The following is a 23,381-nucleotide window of genomic DNA, read 5'->3' as shown; positions in this document are numbered from 1 at the left end:
TACACAAAAATACAAGATCAATGGTAACTGAACTTTTGACTGGAAGTTGAGAATTAGGCTTTTTCTCACGTGAACGGATGGTCTGTGTCCAAGAAGAAGTTAATGAAGATTTTGACAGATTAAGTCACCGGGGAAGAAGTTATAACACTTTTGAAGTTCTGAAGCTCTAGACCTTTTGCTACTATTTAATGAAGGGATATCTGCTGCATGGTTTGTTTTGAAGGACACTATGTTATCAAGAAATAGGTTTTTGTTTCAAATTTAATACACTACTGCCTTCTAGCAAATGCTTTTGAAAATCCCATCTACCTCAGTGATATGATAAATATCTCCTAATCCCTGAGTAGGATTTAGTTTGGGTTTGTTTCAAATTGTTTGATAAAGTGGTAATGTTTTAGCTACATTGGTTTGGCAATTTTAACATAGTTATTTCTCAACTCTAATGTTGTTTTGATTTTGATTTTGTTGCAAATGTACCACATGCACTTTTCATTGGGAAATGCCTTTGTACAAAATACCGAGGACAAGGCCACTAAACAGACATTGTCCATCACCTGCCTCTAGGCCAGGCAAAGGCAGGTCCTCTCGCATGCTATGCTGTGAAAGTCAACTCCTTGAATCACATTGCTCAATCTAAGAGCCCAGTCTAGGTCAAGATTTCTGTAGGAGAGCAACTAATTCCACAGATGTAGTGTATTGAATTGTAGTTAACATTAAATACTCTATGGTACATCGATTTGTAGTTCTATGCAAATTGTTTTTTCACATGTTGCAAAGCCTTGGAGAAGTCAGTTGGCCATTACATAATAGTGCAATTATACAGCAAGTGCCCAGAATGTTCAGCTTCTAAGAGAGATAAGTTTATATAGATACAATGAGTCATGGGGCTAGCATGATACAGAGAGCCCACAAGCTGAAGAAGGTAATATTAAATTGACCAGAATGAATTATATATTCAGAGAATGGCACTCTACTGTAAAGTGAAACAAGAAGGATTGGAATTGGGATGTTACAGGGGGGTTTGTGATCGAGATGTTTTGTTGTATGAGTGAATAGAGCAGTAGTATCAAAGGTCATTAGTGGGACACTGTATTTTGTCTTCTGGTACATCTTGTGTTGCTGTTCATGCTGCTGTGTCTGGAATAGGAAGTGCCCAATGTAAACTGTGACTTCTTCATACTGGCTGCATTTCTGCCCTGCTGCTTCCTGGCCTGGAGAAAAAGAACTGGACCTGAAACTTCATCATGAACTCAGGGCTACCAGAGGGATTCCGAAGACTTGTCTGCTGGCCTCTTGATCTGAGCCTCAGGAACATAAACGACTCTCCAACATCCTGCACAAGCACTTGGGCCCAACTGAATTGAGTTTCTGACCCCCAAGTGGTGCCCTTCAAGTTCTGAAACCTTGGTGTGGCTCATAGAGCTGAAATCAAGCTTTCAGGTTCTTCATGACTACAAACGAGCCTGTTCAAACCGATACCTCACTGCTCACACTGCGATTCAACGCAATGCTCCTTTAGCACGACCCTTCGCACTAAAGCATCAACCACTCAAAGGGACCACTGACATGAAGCTCCAGTAATGCCTGTCTGCGACACCTGGTCTGCTTTTTGTGCTGGGCTGGCAGCCTCCCCTGATGCTCTCCCTCCTTCTTGCGGTCCTCTCCATCGCAAAATGGATTCTTGGCACGAAGTTGAGAAAGTAAAACTTCAGCGGGCCTGACCTAGTGTCTGTAGCCGACCTGTGACCATCGGGGTGAGCTTGAACTTGTGATTTTGAGCTGGTCTAGTACAAACAGATATGATTTGGCACGTTGTGTTTTTGGGGGCTATTTTGACTAAAATATTTAAAGATTCATAACTCCAGGTCTCCTGTTTGTCGCTTTCATGTCAAATGATTAATGAAAGTGTAATCTGTTTTGCTAGATTGCTTTGAGATTTCTCCTGAGGTGCATTATTACCATATTACTGTTTGCGTGCTGCACAAATATTTTACACATTGCCTCTAAGCTAAGCCTGGTTGCTTTCTGTGCCAAGCTACCCAGGATTAAGTACAGAATAATGTAGTCACTTTTTGTTGTTTCCCCTGTGTTGAATGTGGGCATTTTTGCAGGGTTATTCCCAAACGTTTTGCTTCTTCCTATTTTCCAGACCTGTTGTTGTTACATATAGGCCTCTGGGCACTTTACCATTGCTGATCAATGCTAAATTGCATATGTGCTGTGTGTAAATTGTATTTATGGACTGGTTATCCATGATTAGCATATTTGATTTATTGATAAGCCCCTAGTAAAGTACACTGAGTGTGTCAGGGCCTGTAAATCAAATGCTACTAGTGGGCCTGCAGCACTGATTGTGTCACCCACATGAGTGACCCTGAAAAGGTATCTCAGACCTGTCACTGCAGTGTCTGTGCACAGTTTTAAACTGCCATGTCGACCGGGGAAGTGCACCCGCTGGGCAGGCCGTAACCTTCCCTTTTCTTACATATAAGGCACCCCTATGGTAGGACCAAGGTACCCCTTGGGCAGGGTGCAGTGTATGTAAAAAGAAGGACATGTGCTGGTGTGTGTGACATGTCCTGATAGTGAAATGCTGCCAAGTTCATTTTTTTGCTATGGAAAGGCTATCTGTACCATAGGATAGAATGGGCAGTACTTTGTAACATCTTACAAGTATAACTTTCCATCGGGACAAGATGACGAAATAAAGTTTAGACTCTCTGAACTCAGAATTTAAAAACACATCTTTTTAGTAAAGATGGTTTGTAAATTGTGTGTTTGAAAATGCCACTTTTAGAAAGTATTCCAAAAGAGCACGCCTCTTGTACTCTACACTGTCGCAATGCGCAAAGTAGGAATCATTTCCCGCCAATATGTTCCAATAATCCAGGTACTCCAATATAAACTCTTATTACCATAACCTTTTTGTTGTCCAGTATTACATCCATTCACTATTTCTCTTCATCACAACGGAGACAGCATGATTGAATCTGCAATCTTTATTAAACTCTTTCAATACCAACTACTCGCCACTCCAGACTCCAGACTTTTTACAGTGGTACGTACAGATCAATCATGGTTTGAAGTTGACCTAGTGTGTAAATATCCAATGCAGAAAGTAGGCATTTTCTTGTTAACCGATTCTGTACACCTCTGCCTGTTTGTGTATTGACAGCCTGGTTTTGGAGTGACAGGGGCTGGAGATATGTATTCACTGTAGACAGCCATTGGGGGGTTGAGGTGGATGACTCAGAGCTGAGCTGAATGGGGATTGGCTGCATTTAGAGTAGTGGGAGGAGATTTTCTTGTACCTGAATAGGGCCTGTCTCCCTTGCACATTATTGCTTCCACTCCCTGTGGTCATACTGCACCAGTGAGGACAGAACTGGTTTGGACTGGGTTCAAAGACACTTGCACGAAGAGAACAAAGACATTTTGGGTTATAAGTATTACACCTGAAACCCCAGAACTTTAGATTACCACTGGACTCAAGAGTTATCTTTGCCAAGGAGAAGAGCTGAAGAGCTGTGAGGAGGAGTACTGCCCTTTTGCTGTGTGGGGTTGGCCTGCAATTGCTGTTTCTGCCAATGAAAGGACAAAGACTAAAACTTTGCTGTTAACCAGCTTAAAGAAGTTCTCCATTGGCCTGTGTGTGCTGGCCTCCTGTTCTGAAGTCTCAGGGAACCAAAGGCCTCACCAACAGCCCCCCCTGTACTCTGCTGCTGAGAGTTCTGACCTACCAGGAGGTGCCTGTTCCAGTTCTAGGCCTTTGGAGGTTGTTCCTGCTGTTGGGAGCTGGAAGAAAAGAAGAACTGAAGAAATCAACACATCGCTTTTCATGTGGCTGTTTTTCCCGATGAAGCACAGCTGTGCAAGACGAATCTCCACGCATCACTGCGCCACTGCCGAACCAACTTAGAACTGACACATTTGAGGGATCGCTTCTGAAGAAACTGACCCAGCGTCGCCCGCCGCCGCCGCATCGAAAACTTCCGCATCCTGCATTTCCACGCATCGTATCTGTGAGGCAAGTTTTCCTGACGCATCACCTGCAGGCCAGAACCGTCTTGGAGTCAACACATAACTTCCCCCTACAGACCGGATTTGACGCATCACTTCTCCTGCATGCAGCAGAACTGTTGCATTGCCTCCCCAAGGTCTTAGGAACTGATGCATCCTATCTCTGCGGCTGTTTTGCCTTGTGAATTTTTTATGAATCTATAGGTACTTTGTGAGAAATCACGCATCAATACTTTTCGATGGACCAACTTGTTTAAAACCTTTTTTTTTTTTTTTTTTTTTTTTTTTTTAAAAACCTTTATTGACATTTCAACCAAATACAAATATGGGCCTACAACCCCCGGGGCCGGCCGCTAAGCAATCAGAGTAACAAAAGGCAATTGTTAATCACAGGCAGCTCCTCGGGGATCAGAATTTCCATGTTAATATACTCGTGGCCACTGAACAGCCCAAGTAGGAGACCAGGATACAAAAGGTTTTCATTTTGTAATAAGGAATAGAAGGATCAGGTGCCAAACAATTTCCCAGCAGCGAAAGATGGCAGGCAGAATAGTAAACGTCAACAATAAGCAGCAATCTATCAAGTCAATGGCGCTGGAACAGGCGATTCAGGATGGGGAAGAATATCACGGCCATTTACGCCTGCAGTCCCCTGCCCTAAGACCCAGAAAACACCACGGAAATTGAGGCACACATGAAGAAGCAGTAATTTACGGCGAAGGAGACCTACCATGCTGATCCCAGAAAAGAAGACAAGAAAGAATAAGAGAAGAAAAAGGAGGCCATGGAAAAAATAAAAGACTAAAGAATCCCCTCCCCCGACCCCCCACCCTGCACCTCTGCAGATGAGTACGGCCCCCCCCCCCCAGCAGTGTGCCTGTCGCCCCGGAACCAGACCCGAAATATAGAAGAAAGAGAGAAAAAGGAGTAAGAAAAGAAACCCCACCAGACGGGGGGGGGTAGAGAGAATATTAATAAACTGGAGGAGGGCCTTCAAAACATGCCCCCGGCTTCTCCCTCCCGCACAATATGTTTTCCCCCAAAGCAACAGTAAACCACACAATATCGACCATATCAAAGAATATTGGGGAGCATTATACACCTACCACACTATCGGTTATGCCATGAGAGCGCGCAACCCCTGTGCCCGCCCGCCCATTAGATGACAACCGCTGAAGGATCGGCCTTATCCTTGGCCACTCTTTGCGAATCTACCCATGCATACCCATCGACCCAGTGCCATGTCCAATGTTACAAGGAAGTAGAGCGTCCAAAAAAGACCAGGGAGCGAACCACACATGCAGGGCGGACGACTCTGAATACCAACACAGTCAGCATTTTGAAGGATCATCTTTCCCAGGACTGCCCCAGGGTCCGCACTGCACACAAGGTCCAGGAAGGCGAAATCAGCCAGAGCCGGCGACCACTGCTGGAATATTGCCTGGGTCGCCGGAGGCTGCGCGCGGGGCAAGGCCACCACCCCCCGCTCGGATCCAAAATCTCCAGAACAGACCAGGCCCACAGCCAGCTGATCACACGTTGGCACATTGTCCGGAGTTTCCAGCTTTTCCTTATTCACAGGGGCGGCCACGACACTGTCCTCCTGTGCGAAGTGTAGCAAGTCCCTATGTACCTGGGGACAGGGAGAGCTCAACTGTTCCAACGCTGAAGCCACACCATCGAGCTTTCTCCCCAATACCCAGGCGCCGTGAACCATGGTGGAATGAAGGGCACCGAGAGCTTCGAGAAGGTCACCGTACCCCAGCACAGCTCCCGGCGCTCGCCCCGGCACGCTCATCTTAGTCACACACGCCCAATCTTGCTGAGACCCAGAGTACAGGATGATAGGCTCCATCCTATCAAGATGGCCGCCGGGTAGGTCCACTCCAGATTGGGACCGGGACCCAGGCACAAGCACCTCAAGTTCCAAGTCACTGGAAACAGGGTTCCGGGGGCAAGCAAAAATATGTATCTGGTGTGTGGTAACGGGTAACAGTCATCCCCACCACGGAGCAGCGTCCGTGAAACTCCAGGATCAGCCCGCGAAAATCGGGACGAGTTACGGGCAGCGTCCGGGCCGCTCACCAGCGAAGGCTCAGGCAATTTACCGGGGAATCCCGGAACTTCCACCTCGGGCACGCACTCGGCCCGCTACGCTTAGTGGTAGGAGTGACCACGGCGAAATTCAGGTCAATATTCGCACCGCTCCGGTACTCCGACTCCACCCAGTCACCAAAGGCCGCTGTTGTTGAACTGCCGCCCGGCCATGTTGTCCACCCGAGGTCCCGGCTCCAGGGTTGCACAGGCCGCAAACTTCGAATAAAAATTTCTCCGGCGGTATCGCCGCCAGAAACTTCAAAATCACACGATCAGTTGCCGCTCTCGGTCCCCAGCACGGGCATAAAGCGCAGGCTAAGGATCACATGCAGGATATCTGTGCGGGATGTGGAGGTTCACGGAGCCGGGAGCCTACGCTGCCGTCCCGATCGCCATCTTGGCTCCTCCGTTTGAAACCTTTTTAAAGTCATATTCTTAGTACATGTATGTTGCAGTTTTGTTGTTGAGTTTAGATGAAGATAATTTATTTTTCTAAATTGGTGTGTTGTGCATTTGTGGTGTTATCACTGTATTACTGTGTGTTTTGAGTACACATACCTTACAAATTGCCTTAGGGATAAGTCTGTCAGCTCATGCCAAGCTACCCAGGGGGTGAGCAGGGGTTATCTAAAGTGTGTATCCCCTTTACCCCGAATAGAAGCAAGGGTCCCTATTTGTACAAAGGTACCTACCTCTGCCAACTAAAGACCCCTATTTCTAATATCCTGGAACAGATTGTGACTGTTGCTTGACCAAGGTTCACACCCAAGTCTACAGGCAACCCAATTTCTAATACTATTTCTCAGCAGAAGATAATATAATTAAATGTGTTATTTCCCAATCCTTACCAATGGAAACAGCCAACCCGGCTGCAGTGAATTTAGCGTTTGGAGCATTTTCACTGTAAGGACCTGTTTAACATTAAACATTTAGGTCATACTTTCAAATTCTATGCTCACTGCCTTCCAAGCAATATGGCCTACCTAGGGTTGATTTTGTAGTATTTAAAATGATGGTGTAGGCCTGTCAAAAGGGGTTATTTTGACAGGTTGCGTTTTCAGTTTAGCACTGCACAGTCAGGCTAATGAGGTTAGGCCTGCATTAATGTTTACCCTGTCATTTTAGTGGATGGTGCAGTTGTGACATTTGACTTACAAGCTTATAGGTAAGGTAAATAAGCTTATCATGGGTATGCCAATTTCATCATGATGAAAGGAGGAGCACAGCTAATGGTTAGCAGGGGTAAACTGTATAGAGTTCTAAAGCCAGCATAAACAGTTAAGGCAAACATCCATGGGTACACCATGCAAAAGATGGTCATTTCCAACAAACACATAGTCTACTTGGAACTGGTGAAGATTATCATAAGGGAAGATTGAAATTTTGTCATGACTGTGGTTATAGATAGAACTGCATTTACCTATGATTGTGTGGAGGCCGTGTCCCAGGAGATGAGAGAGAGGAGATAGACATATGCAGATTTACTCATAAAGATGAGATAGATAATATGGTTTACCCAAATCCTGTTCATGGTGCAATAATTTCTTGGTCAGTTAGTCAGTATACCATGCAAAATAGAACTAAAGAACAACACCATTTCAGACCACTGCACGTTAGATCTGAAGTTTGATACATGCACTCTTCATTGTGCCTGTAGAACCTGGAGACTCAACGACAGACTTCTTAGGGATTCAGACATCTCATTGGACATCTCATAGAGAATACCACGTTCCAAGGTGGAAATTAACAGAGATGGAATTGCTAAAAACAATCTAGGGGATGTGTTGAAGGTAGAGATTAGAGATCAGTTATAACAGGACAGTTAGACTGAACATGAGGAAGGCAGTCAGTTGCAAATTAGAGACTAAACTATATGATCTGGGGAAGACGCATAAGGTTACCGTGTCACAAAAAGCGTGATGTAAGATCTTGGTGTTACCTGCTCAGAACAAACTTCTCTGCTAAGATTCAAGCCAAAAACTCTCCAAGGAGGGTAAAAAGGCAGGCATGTTGCTGGCAAGAATATTGACAGCCACTGTAGCCCAACCCAAATTTCCCAGAGCTGAATGATCTTGGTGACTGTAAGGTAAACGATTACAAGTGCAACATACAGAGTCCCTACTGTTCCTCTATGCAGATAAAAGGGTAGAATATGACACCACTGAAGCATGCCTGCACAAGCTGAACCTCACTCATTTTAACAAGAACTACTGGCCTTGTTACAGAAGCGAGCCCAGTACAGAAGAAGTGGGCTGAAAGTATTTTCAAGTTGAAACTGGCAAATGCGTCAGAGAAGATCATTTCAGATCTGAGTTCTACAAGAAACGTATGGCCTGTTTTAGATTTCAGTGGATGGGATACTCATCCACAAAGATGATGGATATCCCATCTGCCGTATTGCAAGTTCAATTGGAAATCATGCACACAATCTAAATCAGGCCCTTAGTATCCTCTAGGCTCCAATTATTGGATTTGTATAACTTCTTTCTACTTTAAGGGAGGGGGCTAAGACCATGAGTGATATTGGCACTTTGCAAAGCTAGTTAAAGTCTACAGAACAAAGCTCCTACAGACCTATTTCCCTCTTGAATCTGGATGCTAAGATCTTTGCGAGCATGCCTGCATCCCATGTAGAACAACGTGAGCCATTTGATCCATTCTGAATGGCTGTAGAAGTTGTCTCATAGAGACACAAGATCTAGGTACTCTCCACATGGCTTGGATCACCTTCCATAGCTCTAAACTATGTTCCCTGGAGCCTGCATGCACGCTCACATGCTCAACCTACCTACCACCGTCGCCCAGTGTCTCTTCAGAAGCGTGCATGCTACCGTACACTGAGAGAGAGAGAGAGATTTACTCAGCCACTCATTTAGAAAGAGGAAAGGATTTTCAATATGTTGTTATATAGTTCTTTGGATGCAGCCTGATAATAGAACAATGTTTAAGTTCTGGCGCAGTTTATTTCCATTGGGAGCTTAAGTGAAGACGAATATTTCCCATGATTCACATCCTAAAACACGAACTTCACCTACTGGGAGTTATCCAAGAAACTTCTCAGGCCTCTCTTGAACTAAATGAAATGAAGGAGGTAAACTGAAGTACGTGCAGAAGGAAAGAGGAGATGGTACTCTCGAGGAATGAGACGACATGTGAAATATGGAGATGGAGCATTTCAGAAAGTTATGGGGAGAAAAGGGGGTTACATCTCTAGAAATGATAGCCGACAACTTCCATATTATAGTTATGTGTTACTTGTGAATCTGAGAATGATCACAACCTTAGATTGTCTCAGGGAAAAAAAACCTTAAGACTCTCTGAAGCTATCTCTTAATGGCTGTTTTGTTTTCTTCCTCCCTCAGTCTTTCGCTCCCTGCAAAATACGCCTATGTCATTTTTAAGGCACCATGAACGCGCTTTGTGACTAAGCACATTCTGCTGCTGTTTGGTGCTCTGTGCACACGAGATAACCAGCCCTACTAAGATTTTATCAAAATAAATAAAAAAGAACAGTAGGCTGTAACATTTGCAACTGTCTTTAATTTCGTTTCACGTGTTCAATTAGTTTTGGAAGCTGCTCTTAAATTTGGAATTTATTACACACTTCTAGCGTGCCTCTTTGACAAACTGATATTTATTTTTCTATGTTAAATTAAATTAAATTGGTGCTGCAAATTTTTTTAGAGCAGTGTTCACTCAAACATGCCCGGCCTAATGCCTTCTTTTTCAAATTAAATTACGTTACTGTTAGGCTAAATTAAATTGATGTTAGCAAGATATCCTCTCCTTGGTGTGCTCGCCTGTCAACTTGCTCTCTCTTTTCAGGAGCCGTATGACAGGCTTCCTCAGCTAAGTCATTAATTAAATTAACTCTGTTTGTGTTACATTCAGTGCCTTTTCCATAACAAGTTGCCCGAAATAACCTCTGTTTCTTCACTTGCTGCTCTGCCAGTGTTGATCAAACTTCTAAGACATGACAGCAAGTCAGCAACAACTGCCGCTACAACTTATAAATGATGGGTTCCAATTCTCATACAAGTATGAGAAGTTTTGAGCTTCTTTGATTCAATCTTGACTGTTGTAATGTATCATATCCAATACAAAGGTTGTAGATATTTTTGCAGCTTTCAATTTTAGTCGAACCCCAGCTTAATATCTGGATAAGTCAGGGCAATGAAAGTTATAGATGTAACGCATTCTATTTAAACTCACAAAACACCAACACCAACCCTTTACACGTAGGGGCTGCTAAACCGTTTTGTGAGGCAATCCTGGCTTCTCGTTTTGATTGCATTGCCCATCCAAAGATGTAACCCTGCAGCAGAAGCATGGGTATGCAGGAACCTCGGCAACATCAGACAAACCAAAAGATTATTGATTTCAAACAAAAGCATAGATTGACTCTAGTTTTGTTATCCTGATCTCCTAATAGGAATGGCATATTTGTACCTTTAATAACGTTGGTGTTGCTTGGCAAAACTTCATTAAACTTCCCTAACATGGGCTGTATTCACTGTGACTCGATGTGAGAGAGTTCGGTAAAGATATGTTATAGGAGGTCGAAAGATCTAAGAGGATTTCTAAAATTGTAGCTGCTCATGCTAATTCCAATAGAGAAATTTCTGTTGTAGTTACCGTTAAAACAACTTGGCAGATGTTCCTGAAAGTTGGATGAGGTTAGGCGAAGTGGTCTAGTTCAACTCACAATACTCTCATGATTTGGTGAAAATCTGTTCTGCTTTTTTTGGAATAAGTAAATACATAGATATATGAATAATTAAGGACCAAGCAATGTCAAAATCATATTCAAATACAGCCATGCAAGCAAGCTGTTTGCAGGAGTCAGCATTTTGAAGCCAGACCTATTAGGCAGGGTTACACTTGCCAAAGAAAGAATAAACTAAACAAATGCAAACCATAAAATTAAGTAATACAAATAGTGTCTGTAGCAGGTGTCTTTTGTGTTGCCATTAACCAGACAGGTTACGTCAGAAAACGTTCCTTGGACATGATATAGGATCAGGGTTGGCAGGTGAGAACTGGCACCAGAGATAGGTGACAAGGGATCCTGACACACAGTTAGCAGCAGTTTCTGGGGGAAGCGTCCTTTACCCCACAGTCACAACAGTGACCTACCTTTACAACGCAGTCACTACCCTAACTGTGACGTTACCATGCGTTACTTTACCATGCAAGTCGTGACAACGACTTGGTTTGGGGGCGGGGCGTTGTTGGACTGATGTTGGAATTTTAAATCCAACACCTTCCCTACTGTTGTGTAGACTGCAGTTGGAATAGTATATCACACTATTCGAAGGTCCAGTGCCCCCTGAAAGCAAGTGCACCCGATATGCTTATAAAGGGACATGGGTTGTCGTTTCGCCTATTGTTATGTGTGTTCTAAATTTCCATAGTTTTACTGGGATGCACATGAATAGCTTCCCTGTTTTAGAATCAGATGCATGACAAAGTTAAATTCGAAAAGTTGCCTAGTATTGCTGTGCAACAAGACAGCATCGTGCTTTGGGAAATAAAGGTACTCATTATATATGAAGTCAAAAACTCAAGCCACCATTGATTCACTTGAAGTACTTAGGAGTGTACAAAACAAAGTGTTTGGAAAGAAAACATGATAGTGTTTGGTTATCTCTCTAAGGGAGCTCCTGTCAGAGTTCAAACAATGTTTTGTACTTTGATACATAAAGATGGATGAAAAACTCTTCAAAGTATTGGAAACATGAAAGGGTGCTTGAGCTTACAGTACAGTGGAATCATACAAGGGAAATTATTAGGCTTATTATTAGGCCTGGGCAACATTTAAATTATGTCAGTGTAGTTTGTATTAATTCTGGAATTTCGCATCACGCTTGTGACTCACAATTAACAATTTGTCATCATTATGCCACATCAAAACATTACATGCTGTAAAATGTTACCACAAGAAACCAGAAATGGCGCCAGCAGCCATAACATGAGCGGCTTTTGCACACGCTACTTCTGTTTTTCATGCTGTTTTTTTAAACAAGAAATACATTATTGAGTTAAAAGCTGAATCAGACACATTTTGAGCTACAATATAGGACTAAATGATGGATTTGCATTTCACATATTTACACATAATTTTGCCCAATTTTTCTGAAATTCTGTGCAATTATGAACAAGCAAATTACTCCAATTTCCCACACCCCTATATATTATACAGGAAACTTCTTGTGAAATTCACACATTTCTCAATACAAAAATGTTACAAAAATTCATAAGAATTTTGCGTGTATTTTATACTCATGTCACACTGGTTCAAGTGGAAGATCTCTTGCAGAAAACATTGTCCTAGTACCTTGCCAAACTTTGGAGCATTAGGATTGCTTTTGTAGTAATTTCCACATGATATTCCGTCAAGTACATTTCACAAAATGCCATTAAAGTTTTCCAGAAATTTAATGAAATGAAAAATGTTTTGATTTCACCCACTCCTGTCTATCATTATTTTTCATAGTAAAGCAAGAAAGCACTGGCAGCTTGACTGCTCACATGGCTCAAAGGTTAGGGTCAGTGATGGAAGAGTTTCTGTAACGAAATCCTCGATCTCTGTTCATGCATGGAAATTTTGAGTGTGAGGGGGCGCATGACTCACAAAAGGCCAAGTCTTGACAAGATATATTGCCCCTCCCATCCCACAACAGTGAAAATTAAAGACTTGTTGAACTCAGTAGCTCTGAGTAAAGTGTTTATGACTTGCTTGTTTGTCATCAGTAGTAGATCTAAAAAAAAAACTCACCAAAAGAGAGTAACCCCTAGGACATCTTCCAGAGTGGTGAAAAGACCAAGTTATCTTAATGATTTTTGTTAATATTATTGTTTAATTTTTATGTGTTTAGAAAAAAAAATCTTTCCTTTCAAGGGAGGGAGATGTGTGGCATTTCACATTGGATGCTAGATGTTATGTGAAGGGATTATGTCATGTTAGAATCTCATCTATGTCATGGATTGTTGTATGTGGGGAAGTTCTGTAAATGAGCAGTTGCAGGAATGCCTCACTGGCTGTTGGATGGGATCTTCTCTTATGGAATAAATAACTTATTTTCATGTTCATTCTGATCCTGGATTTATTTATGAAGAATCTTACACCCCTCATACACAAAGGGTACAGAGTTTTTACAATCCATCAACCAGTATACTTCCCACCTCTGTAGAGAAAGATTTCTTGATGTATTGGTCTTCACTCAAGTACCTCTGTTTTAAATCTTATCTGCCCACGTGCTGCATGCCACATAAAACATAAAACATCACTGTCAACAATAACTACCTACTGGGGACTGCCAGTAGGTAATATATATATATATAAATTACCTACTGGTGGTTGCCAGTAGGTAGTTATAGTTAGGTCCTAGTTTCCATAGGAAACTCATTTATTGTTTTCGCAATAACTTTTGCGCCGGTTGACGAATCTTTGCGAAATGATCAAAACTCATGGCCCGCTTCTGTCAGCTCCTATCCTGAAAGTTTCGGGGTGATTCGCCATGTGTGGGCCGAGAAAAAAGGGGGATCCCAAAACGTGTTTTCTCTATGTTATTTCCCATAGGAAACTTTAGACACGACTACAGCCCTAACTGCTGAACGGAATTACACCAAATTTGGCAAAAACGTAGCCCTTGGTTCAGAAAGAGACCTTTTTTTGTTTAAATGGTGTAAATCTGTTCAGTAGTTCCTGAGAAGTTAAAAAAATAGAGGTCAAAAAATCAATTTCCCATAGGAAACTTTAGACACGGCAACAGCTTGAATTGCTGAACAAAATTACACCAAATTTGGCACAGAGATAGTGTTTCGTTCAGAAAGCACTCTTTTTATTAAATGGTGTTAATCCGTTCAGTAGTTGTTGAGAAAAGCAAAATTAAAAGTTTCGATATTTAGAGGCACGGAGGATCCGTGGACCCTTCCGATCATAAGCTTTATTCTAATCGGCTGTCAACACTCCAAACCAGGAAGTGTTGGCAGCTATCTTGTGCCTTGGTAAATGAGGCACAAGAAAACAGTAAAACAAACGCAAAAAACAAGAAAAGGGGGCAGGGTAGAAACACCCTGACCCCCTAGGCCTGCTCAGAGGGTCCCACAAGGACCCCCAGGGCCCAAAAAAGCATTTTTTTAAAAACCAAAATCGACTGAATTTGCACTGGGGTCGTGAATCTGGCCGAGAAAAAAAAAGCGTAGCATGGGGTGATTTTTACACTTATTTTTCAATTGGTTCAAATGTGAGAGCGTACTTAAATGTAAATAACGTCCCTGTTCATGCTTCATGTTTTATATAAGACTATTGTTCTCTATCTGTGTTGTTTGGGGCTATTAAATGTCAGCAGACAAATTAATTTAACATTTATTTAACATTTCTAAGTGCCTGCCTTTGATGCAGCGCCGGGTTGGAGCATTGAAAAGCAGCGCGCCGAAGAGAGCGTTGTGAGCAGTGCCTCGTGCGCGCACTTCACCTTGCCACCGGCTCTCTGAGAACCTGCCTCATTGTCAGCGAGAGGGCTGCCTCTCTGTTTCCTACCCATGATGCCATGTGCCGTGGACCGGGCTACATGTGGTTTAATCCACGTTGTAGAGTGCGGGTGTCCTCATTTGGACACGGAATGGATGAGGGCTGGGCATCGCGCGAGAGCTGGGATTTCTATGTACCTTCTGAAGTTCACCATCATGCGCCCACCGCCTCCCAAACTTTGAAAACTCTGCAGGCGTGACTGCCTGTGAAGAGTGCTGTTTCTGTCCTCACTCTGGGTGTGTTTTTTTTAACCTAATATGAGTGGTATGACGTGTCAATCCGTTTCTTGTACATCTTCCTGTTTAATCATCAGGGGTGGTTTCTACAAACGCTTTCTGCTGTGTACAGGTGCAGCGTATACGTTTTTTGACACCAAACATCTGAGGCATTTTCAAGCGATTTTCGTAGAATGAAGGATCGCTGTGTGGGCCCATTAGTTTTGTTTGTATTTTTATTTACCCACCATAATTCCCACTCTTTTTCTCTTTTGGGCGCATATAGTACCACAAAACCAACGTGGGTGCAATTTTAATTTCCGCCAGAGAACTCTGCTGAGTGGCTGGTCCTGGTTGATTTTCGTGCATAGTTGTAGTCTCTTACATTGCTGTTGTGGTTTGAGCTGGCAGCTTTCATTTGCGCTAAGGGTCGCAGCCAGATAGAGAGCGCCGGGTTTGTGGCATCATCATGGTTTTCAACCTGGTTGTTTGTGCTGTGACCTCCGGTCTTAAATGCCACACCTGGTGCACTGCACTGGTCCAGGGCTGCTCCCTGGAGATAAACAGGAGGCTCTGCCCAGACCTCAGGTCTCCTTCATGTCGTTCTCAGCGCGTCACCAGCCCTTGCACCGTCACAGCCTGCATGCGGGCTTTAAGGTGCTATAGGTCCTTCTACCATCACAACCTTCACGTGGTCTTTAATGTGCTGTGGGCCCTTGCACCGTCACAACCTGCTCCGACAACTTTTGCCCCTTTTGGCCCTTTATATTCACCGTTTCCTTCAACGACCAGCACTTCTACACTCAGATAAGTGCACTGTCGATGCGAAAGGTGGCTTTTCCTTTCCAAAAATCATTTTACATGCCTTTTTGCTGTTGTAAATATACATCGTCGAGATGCTGGAAACGTTTAGTGAGGAGCTGCACCGAAAATAAACAGCCCTGCGCTGCACCTGTTACTGTTTAGACTGCGCACATCTTGGCAGGGCCACAGAAACGCCATGTTCTGAAAGTTGGATGGGAAGGTGCTGCAGCGGACAGCCCAGGTTTGATGCATAGTCTTCTCTAGATATTTGTAACATTCAATCAACGCCCGAAGAACTATCAGGGCAGCTCCAGCAGCTCTTTGAAGCCCGACATTACATCGCACAAGGTCACAAGGACTGTATTCCCTTAGAACAGGATGCGCTGGAAGTGTTCACGTTTAATGCACACTTCTTGTGCCAGGAATGGATCCTCACGTTAGTGACTGCCTAGCAGGAAAGCTCCCACAAGGACTCCCAGAGACACAAGTCGCACAGGCACCGTGACCCCAAGAGCACCCCCACTCCCTGGCATGCTCTATCCCCTGGAGATACCCTGCTGCCCCGCCCACCACGGGTGAGGCATAGAGCACACAGGCCCTCAAGAACTGCCCTCTGTTGCCCCTCACATGCTCAGTCACCCCAGTGATAACGTTCCCTCAGAGAAAGACACACGAATGGTATTCGCATTTAATGCACACCTCTTGTGTCAGGCTGACCTCGGGCACTGTCTAGGAAGCCTGTTCGCACAGTGACACATATCACACAGGCACCACATGAGGATTCCTCCCTGTCCCTCACATGCTCAGCAGCCCCTACCCGACCCTCAGAGAAGGATGCACCGAAGGTCTTCGAGTTAAATGTTAATATAAGTTCCGACGCATGGCGGATCGTGATGTCAGCGAGGAAGAAGTAGCAGTCGTGTCATTGTCAATTAACCACAATCACAGTATTGTCTGGTTACACATAACGCCTTCACCTGCTGTCTATTTAACTCCTTATCCTGCTCCTTGTTGCTCACCCGTGTACCAGGCACCTCACTGTCAACGTGTTCTCGTACCTCTGTGTCTCTGTGCAACACCCAGCGCGCATGCGCACAGACCCCACGGTGTGCTTTTTGGTATGTCAGGCACCTCTCTGCCCACGTGCTCTGGTACCTTACATCCACCTGTGTCTCTGTGCAACACCCACGTGCGCATGCTCACACACCCCACAGTGTGTTCTCTGGTGTGTCATGTACCTCTCTGCCAGCCTGCTTACCTCACACCCACCTGTGTCTCTGTGAAGCACCCACGATCGCATGCACACACACCCCACTTATCTGCCCTCCCCAACCAGTTTGTATGGTCTTAAATTGACGAGGAGTTCTGATGATATAATAAACCACGAGGCTGAAAGCTAAGCGGGATTTAAGTGTAACCATAGTTCCGAAATGGCGATGTAAGACAATATAACCTCTTATTTATTTTTACATGACATATTTATTTTATGGCATTTAGCTTGGAAGGGGTGTTTGTTTTGCAAACAGGGAAATGTTTGTTAAAAACGGTAAGTGAAGTATTGTATGTAATTAAGAATATCCAGTTGTCAATCTATCTATCTATCTATCTATCTATCTATCTATCTATCTATCTATCTATCTATCTATCTATCTATCTATCTATCTATCTATCTATCTATCTATCTATCTATCTATCTATCTATCTATCTATCTATCTATCTATCTATCTATCTATCTATCTATCTATCTATCTATCTATCTATCTATCTATCTATCTATCTATCTATCTATCTATCCGTTTGTCTGTCTACCTACCTACCTGTTTACTATCACCTGTGTGGTTATCATGGGTTGAGTCGAGGATTAGGCTCCCTATGTGGAGTCGCCCTGAGCACCTCAAATACATATATTCAGAGCACAACCCCTGATCACAATCAAGTCTGTTGATGCAGATATTTGTTTCCAAATGAGCAGTTCAACATATAATTATTACACGTACACACATACACACATACACACATATATATATATATTCACTGAAAAAACCATAGGTTTCAGGGGCGTTATAGTTAGCTGGACTTTTCACTCGTACAAAACCATTGAAATTCCCCCGTTATAGTTAGTTCAGCTAACTATAACTCGCGCGCCCGCAATGCACTGCTGATGACGTCACATATTACATCACTCATGACATGGTCAGTGACATCACTCATGACATCACTGATGACATCTCAAATGACATCACTGATGACATCACTGATGACATAATCCAGTGAATGTGTGTTTTTCTGAAAATTACATATGTTTTATATACGTATATCTCAAGGTCGATGGAAGAATACATGGGTATATAAGTCTCTAAATGGATGATTTGTTTTTGAAAAAATGATTGTATAACTGACTGTTTAAGTGTATCTTAGTGAAGACATGGCTTAGTGAGTAATGTTTAAATATGTAAATATCTGTATCAGTCTCTCACTCTGTGTATAAGTGGCTGCATGGGTTGGTGAGTAGCTACATGAGTGTCTATATAGGTTATTAGTGTCTGAGTGTCTGTATGGTTTGGTGGGGGTATTACGTAGTACATAGGTGCATGAATGAGTGACTCACTGTTTGTATGTGTTGAAGACAGCATGTGTGCAGGACTGTATGGGTGGATGAGTGTGTGCATGGGTGTGTTAGTGAGTAAATGACTGTCTCAATAGTGTCTTTATGAGTAACTACATATGTTTTAAATTAGTATATGTGACTATTGGTGTATATAAGTGAGTATATGTGAGAGTGAGAGATTGAAAGAGTTCCTGTATGAATAAGTATGTGTTTCTATAAGTGATTTTTGAAAAGACTAAGTATGTGTAAGTTTCTGTAGAAGTAAGTGTGGTGGTGTGTGTATAACTGTATATGCAGGTAAACAGAGTTTTGATTCTTTATTAGCATGAGTGACTATGTGTGTGAGTAACTTTATGGATGAGTGGCGTTGTGTAACAGGATGTATTGGTGTATGAGTACATATGATGAGTGAGTACATGTATGAGTGACTGTATAGGACTGTTGGTGAATGAGTGGATGTGGATGTGGATCTTAGAATTACTGAATAGGTTGTTGTAACTGATATTGGTATGTCCATTGTTTAGAAAATTTTAGTTTCTATTTTTGAATATGTGTATCAAAGGTTATATTAGGGGGAGAGGAGGTCTGCCACTCTATCACAAGGATGATGTCATCAGTGATGTCATTTGAGATGTCATCAGTGAGGTCATGAGTGATGTCACTGACCATGTCATGAGTGATGTAATATGTGACGTCATCAGCAGTGCATTGCGGGCGCGCGAGTTATCGTTAGCTGAACTAACTATAACGGGGGAATTTCAATGGTTTTGTACGAGGGAAAAGTCCAGCTAACTATAACGCCCCTGAAACCTATGGTTTTTTCAGTGAATTTATAAGGTTTTTTAAATACAAATTCCTAACTATAACGTGCCTGAAACCTATGGTTTTTTCAGTGAATTTCAAAGGTTTTTTAAATGCTAATTTCTAACTATGCCTACAGAGATAGGACATGTGAAGAAAGAAGAAAAAACGCACAGAAAGAAAAAAAAGAAATGCAGAAAGAAGCAACAGAAGTCCTCAAAGACGAAGAAAAGTGCAGGAAGAAGGATAACGTGCAGAAAGAACAAACAGAAGAGCAGAAAGAAGCCTTGTTGCAAAATCATCCTGTACCCTCAACTTTTTCAGATGGATACTGGTGGTAACTGAGTCTGACTAACCAGTCCTAGAGCCAGAGCTATGTTAAAAGACACTCAGAATACAGTGAAAACACCTACATACACTAGGGAACACTATGCGTTGGGGTCCGGCTGTGATCAGCATGACCTCCTCTGTAAGACCCTAGTATATAATAGGGCAGGGGATTAAAACTACCTCTTAAAATGCGCCACAGGGCGTGTTTGCACACGTCACCTCAGGCCCGTCGCCTCACTTCCCCACTGTGTAAACACGCCTTGTGGCCGTTTTAAGTTGGAAGACTAAGTCCCCTTGAATCCTGAGGGTCCCTAGGGTCCAACTAGACCACTAGGTACCTCCAGTAAGCGCCACAGAGCTGTGTTGCAGAGAGATGTAAAAAGGGGCACGGCCTAGACCACCTCTCTGCAACGCAGCGCAGTGGCGCTTACTGGAAGCACCTGGTGGGCTAGTTGGCCCCCAGGGTCCCTCAGGATTGAAGGGGAATTATTTCCCCAACTTAAAACGCGCCACAGGGCTTGTTTGCACACGTTAACTCAGGCACGCCCCCTCCCTTCACCACTGTGTAAACACGCCCTGTGGCCATTTTTAGTTGGGAGATTAAGTTCATTCGAATCCTGAGGGTCCCTAGGGTCCAACTAGCCCACTAGGTACCTCCAGTAAGCGCCACAGAGCTGCGTTGAAGAGAGGTGGAAAAAGTGGCACGGCCTGGACCACCTCTCTGCAACGCAGCTCAGTGGCCCTTACTGGATGCACCTGGTGGGCTAGTTAGCCCCAGGGGCCCTCAGAATTGAAGGGGAATTATTTCCCCAACTTAAAACGAGCCATAGGACGTGTTTGCACACGTCACCTCAGGCCCCGTCCCCTCCCTTCCCACTGTGTAAACACACCCTGTGGCAGTTTTTTAAGTTGGGAGATTAAGTCCCCTTGAATCCTGAGGATCCCTAGGTGCAAAATAGCCCACTAGGTACGTACAGTATGCGCCATTGCAGAGAGGTGTAAAGAAGGGGCACGGCCTGCACCACCTCTCTGCAACGCAGAGCAGTGGCGCTTACTGGAAGCACCTGGTGGGCCAGTTGGCCCCCAGGGTCACTCAGTATTGAAAGGGAATAAATTCCCCAATTTAAAACGCGCCACAGGGCGTGTTTGCACACGTCACCTCAGGCCCCATCCCCTCCCTTCACCACTGTGTAAACGCGCCCTGTGGCCGTTCTAAGTTGAGAGATTAAGTCCCCTTGAATCCTAAGGGTCCCTAGGGTCAAACTAGCCCACTAGGTACCTCCAGTAAGCGCCACAGAGCTGCGTTGCATAGAGGTGTAAAAATGGGCGTGGCCTCAGAACACCTGTCTGCAACGCAGTTCCCTGGCGCATACTGGAGATACCTGGAGGGACCCCCAGTATTGAAGGGGAATTAATTCCCCAACTTACAACTGGCCAGGGGGCCCATCCCCCAGTGCCTGCACCCTGTTTTTTTTTGTTGAAAAAAAAAATTTGGCCCTCCCAAGGCCTTAATCGGCCCCGGGGACCCCAACCCCAGGGTCAGGGCCTTTTTTTTTTTTTATTCTTTAGGAGGGGGCTGCACTGCCCCCCTCCTCAGGCCACTTATGGCCCCGGGGACCCCATCCCCTGGGGCCGGCCTTTGTTTTTATTATTTTAAAAAAATATATATTTATAGAAAAACCTAGGACATGCTGGACAAACCGTATGTACCTATCACCATGACGATTTGGGTGATATTCATTAAAAGGCGACTATGCATAGAATGAATCCACATGGAATGTATTTACACCGCTAGTGAAGCTCTGACATGTCTGACGCCCTACCGTGCCTAATCCCGGCGCCCCCGCCGGTGGGTACTCTCCAAGTAGACACCCTTGTTGTTTATTTATACAAACATGGGTAGCTATTGACGGGCACATTTAATATACACGCACACCAAGCCATTCAAACGGGATTCGACAACAATTCGACCAAACTATGCAAGAAACCCCCCTCACGGTTAATAAAACACACATACACCGCCGGATGTGTAATACTTTTTATTTTACTCTCTGGAAAGGAGACAAACCTCACTTGAGAGTCACAGCGTGCTCCTGGCTGAGCCCAATGCTGTGTTACACCCACCAGTGCCCGCCGTGTGCCTCACACCTCTGTGTTGTATTCCACTAGCTAGTGCGTATGCTATGACACTCTCTAGCCCATGTGCACTGTAACACCATCCTGTAAATATGTCATGCCACACTTGCCTTCGCACGGTTTATATTGCCCCATCTAACGTGCCTTCCTCGATGCCTATGTTATAATGCACAGCGCTATGCCATACATATTACAATCTGGGATCCATATCTTTGTCACAGTGCATATGCAACGTTACACTCCCCAGCACATATTTTATATTACAACTTTAGAGACTAGTTAGGTTACACAACACTGCCCTGTGCATATTTCACTCCAAGGTGCATATCGCATAGCACGCGCTAGTGCCTGTGCTATCTCGCGCTCTCCAATGAATCTGTCATTGCGCACAATGTATTGCATATTATATTTCACGCCCCGGTTCATCTTATATCACACTTTTTGGGGCCTAGTTTATAACTTCTCCTATATCTAGTTTTCATTTTCAATCGTGCTCTCAGGACTATGTTCTATATCTGCGTCCACCTACCCTTATCACGGGCATTACATTTTGCGATGGGGGTTGGAGGGTCAGGGGGTGTTTCTGCCAAGTGAGCCCGGAGTCACAGTCACAAACGTTCTCTTCTTCCTGAATAAAAGTGAGATTATGCTGCATACTTGCTCATATTTTAAGTAGTTCGCACAGACACACATTTTAAAAACAATAAAGTTCCTAATACCCACCTTCTCTGAACAGTTAGCTTGCTGCCCCATCCACCTCCTCCCTATCCTCTGTTGTTTGAATCCATGGACAAGCCTCCTCCCTCCTGCCATGCATGGTCTGATGTGCTGCCACTGCCCTCCATTTAGCGTGATGTACCAGTCCACTACTCCAGCCCTCCATTGCCCAATTCTATGGGCTATCATTGACCTCCTGCTTAGCCTCCGTGCTTAGCTTTCTGCCCCTATTCTCCTTCCCCCTGCCCTCCGATGTCTTTGTGCATGCCCCTGCTCCATCCTTTTTGCCCACCATGTTCCATGGACCTGCCACTCCTATCTACTCTGAGTGTTCTGTTGAGCTGCCACTCCCCTCCCACCTGTCTAGCATTGTCAGATGACTGTAACCTGTCCCTGCCACCTCCACCCTGCCTGTCCACATGCCATGCCCCTATCCCCTTCCTCCTGTCCTCCATGGTCCATTTTACTGCCACACCCTTCTGCCCTCCCTGGTCTGTTGTGCTGCAATTGCCCCTCCTGCCTGCCCCGTGTGGTCTGTTGTCAGGCCCCTTCCCCTGAACTCTCTTGTCTGTGCCCAGGTCCTGACCCTCCCTTCTATCCTCCATGGTCCTTTGTGCATGCCCCTGCACCCTCCTTCTTGCCCATCATAGCCATTGTGCTGCCACTAACCCTCCCGCTTGCCATGCATGGTCTTCTGTGCTGCCATGGCCCCTCCCACCTTCCCTGTGTGGTCAGCTAGCTGCCCCTGACCCCCTCCCACCTTCCCTAATTGGTCTGTGTGTATGCCATCATAGTCTCATTGTTGCTCTCCATGGTGTGTCTTGTTTCTAGTGCCCATCCTGCCTGACCTCCATGGTCATCTAGCTGCTCCTGCCCTGCCCCTTGCACCCAGCCCTCTGTTTCCATGTGTAGACCCCTATTCCCTCCCACCTGGCTTGTCTGTTTCATTGTAATGCCCCTGATCCGTCCCTTCTGCCATTTATGGTCTGTTATGCTGCAGCTTTCTCTCCTGGCTGTCCACTATGGTCAGCTAGCAACCATTGCCTCATTCCCCTCTGTTCTCTGTTGTCCAAGTGCATGGTCCTGTCCCCTCCCTATTGCTTTCTATGGATTGTT

At 44.4% G+C, this 23,381-nt stretch overlaps 1 protein-coding gene across 7 annotated transcripts in view; it reads right to left on the bottom strand.

The window, feature by feature from the left end:
• MLIP (muscular LMNA interacting protein) overlaps positions 1–23,381 on the bottom strand; it is a 1,822,558-nt gene that overhangs the window by 694,936 nt on the left and 1,104,241 nt on the right. The gene's annotated exons all lie outside the window — the stretch shown is intronic.

Source organism: Triturus cristatus, chromosome 6, assembly GCF_964204655.1.
Source record: "Triturus cristatus chromosome 6, aTriCri1.1, whole genome shotgun sequence".
In the NCBI taxonomy this organism is placed as follows: domain Eukaryota; kingdom Metazoa; phylum Chordata; class Amphibia; order Caudata; family Salamandridae; genus Triturus; species Triturus cristatus.
Note: the sequence above shows the minus strand (reverse complement) of the source record. Positions and strands in the feature narration are given on the sequence as shown.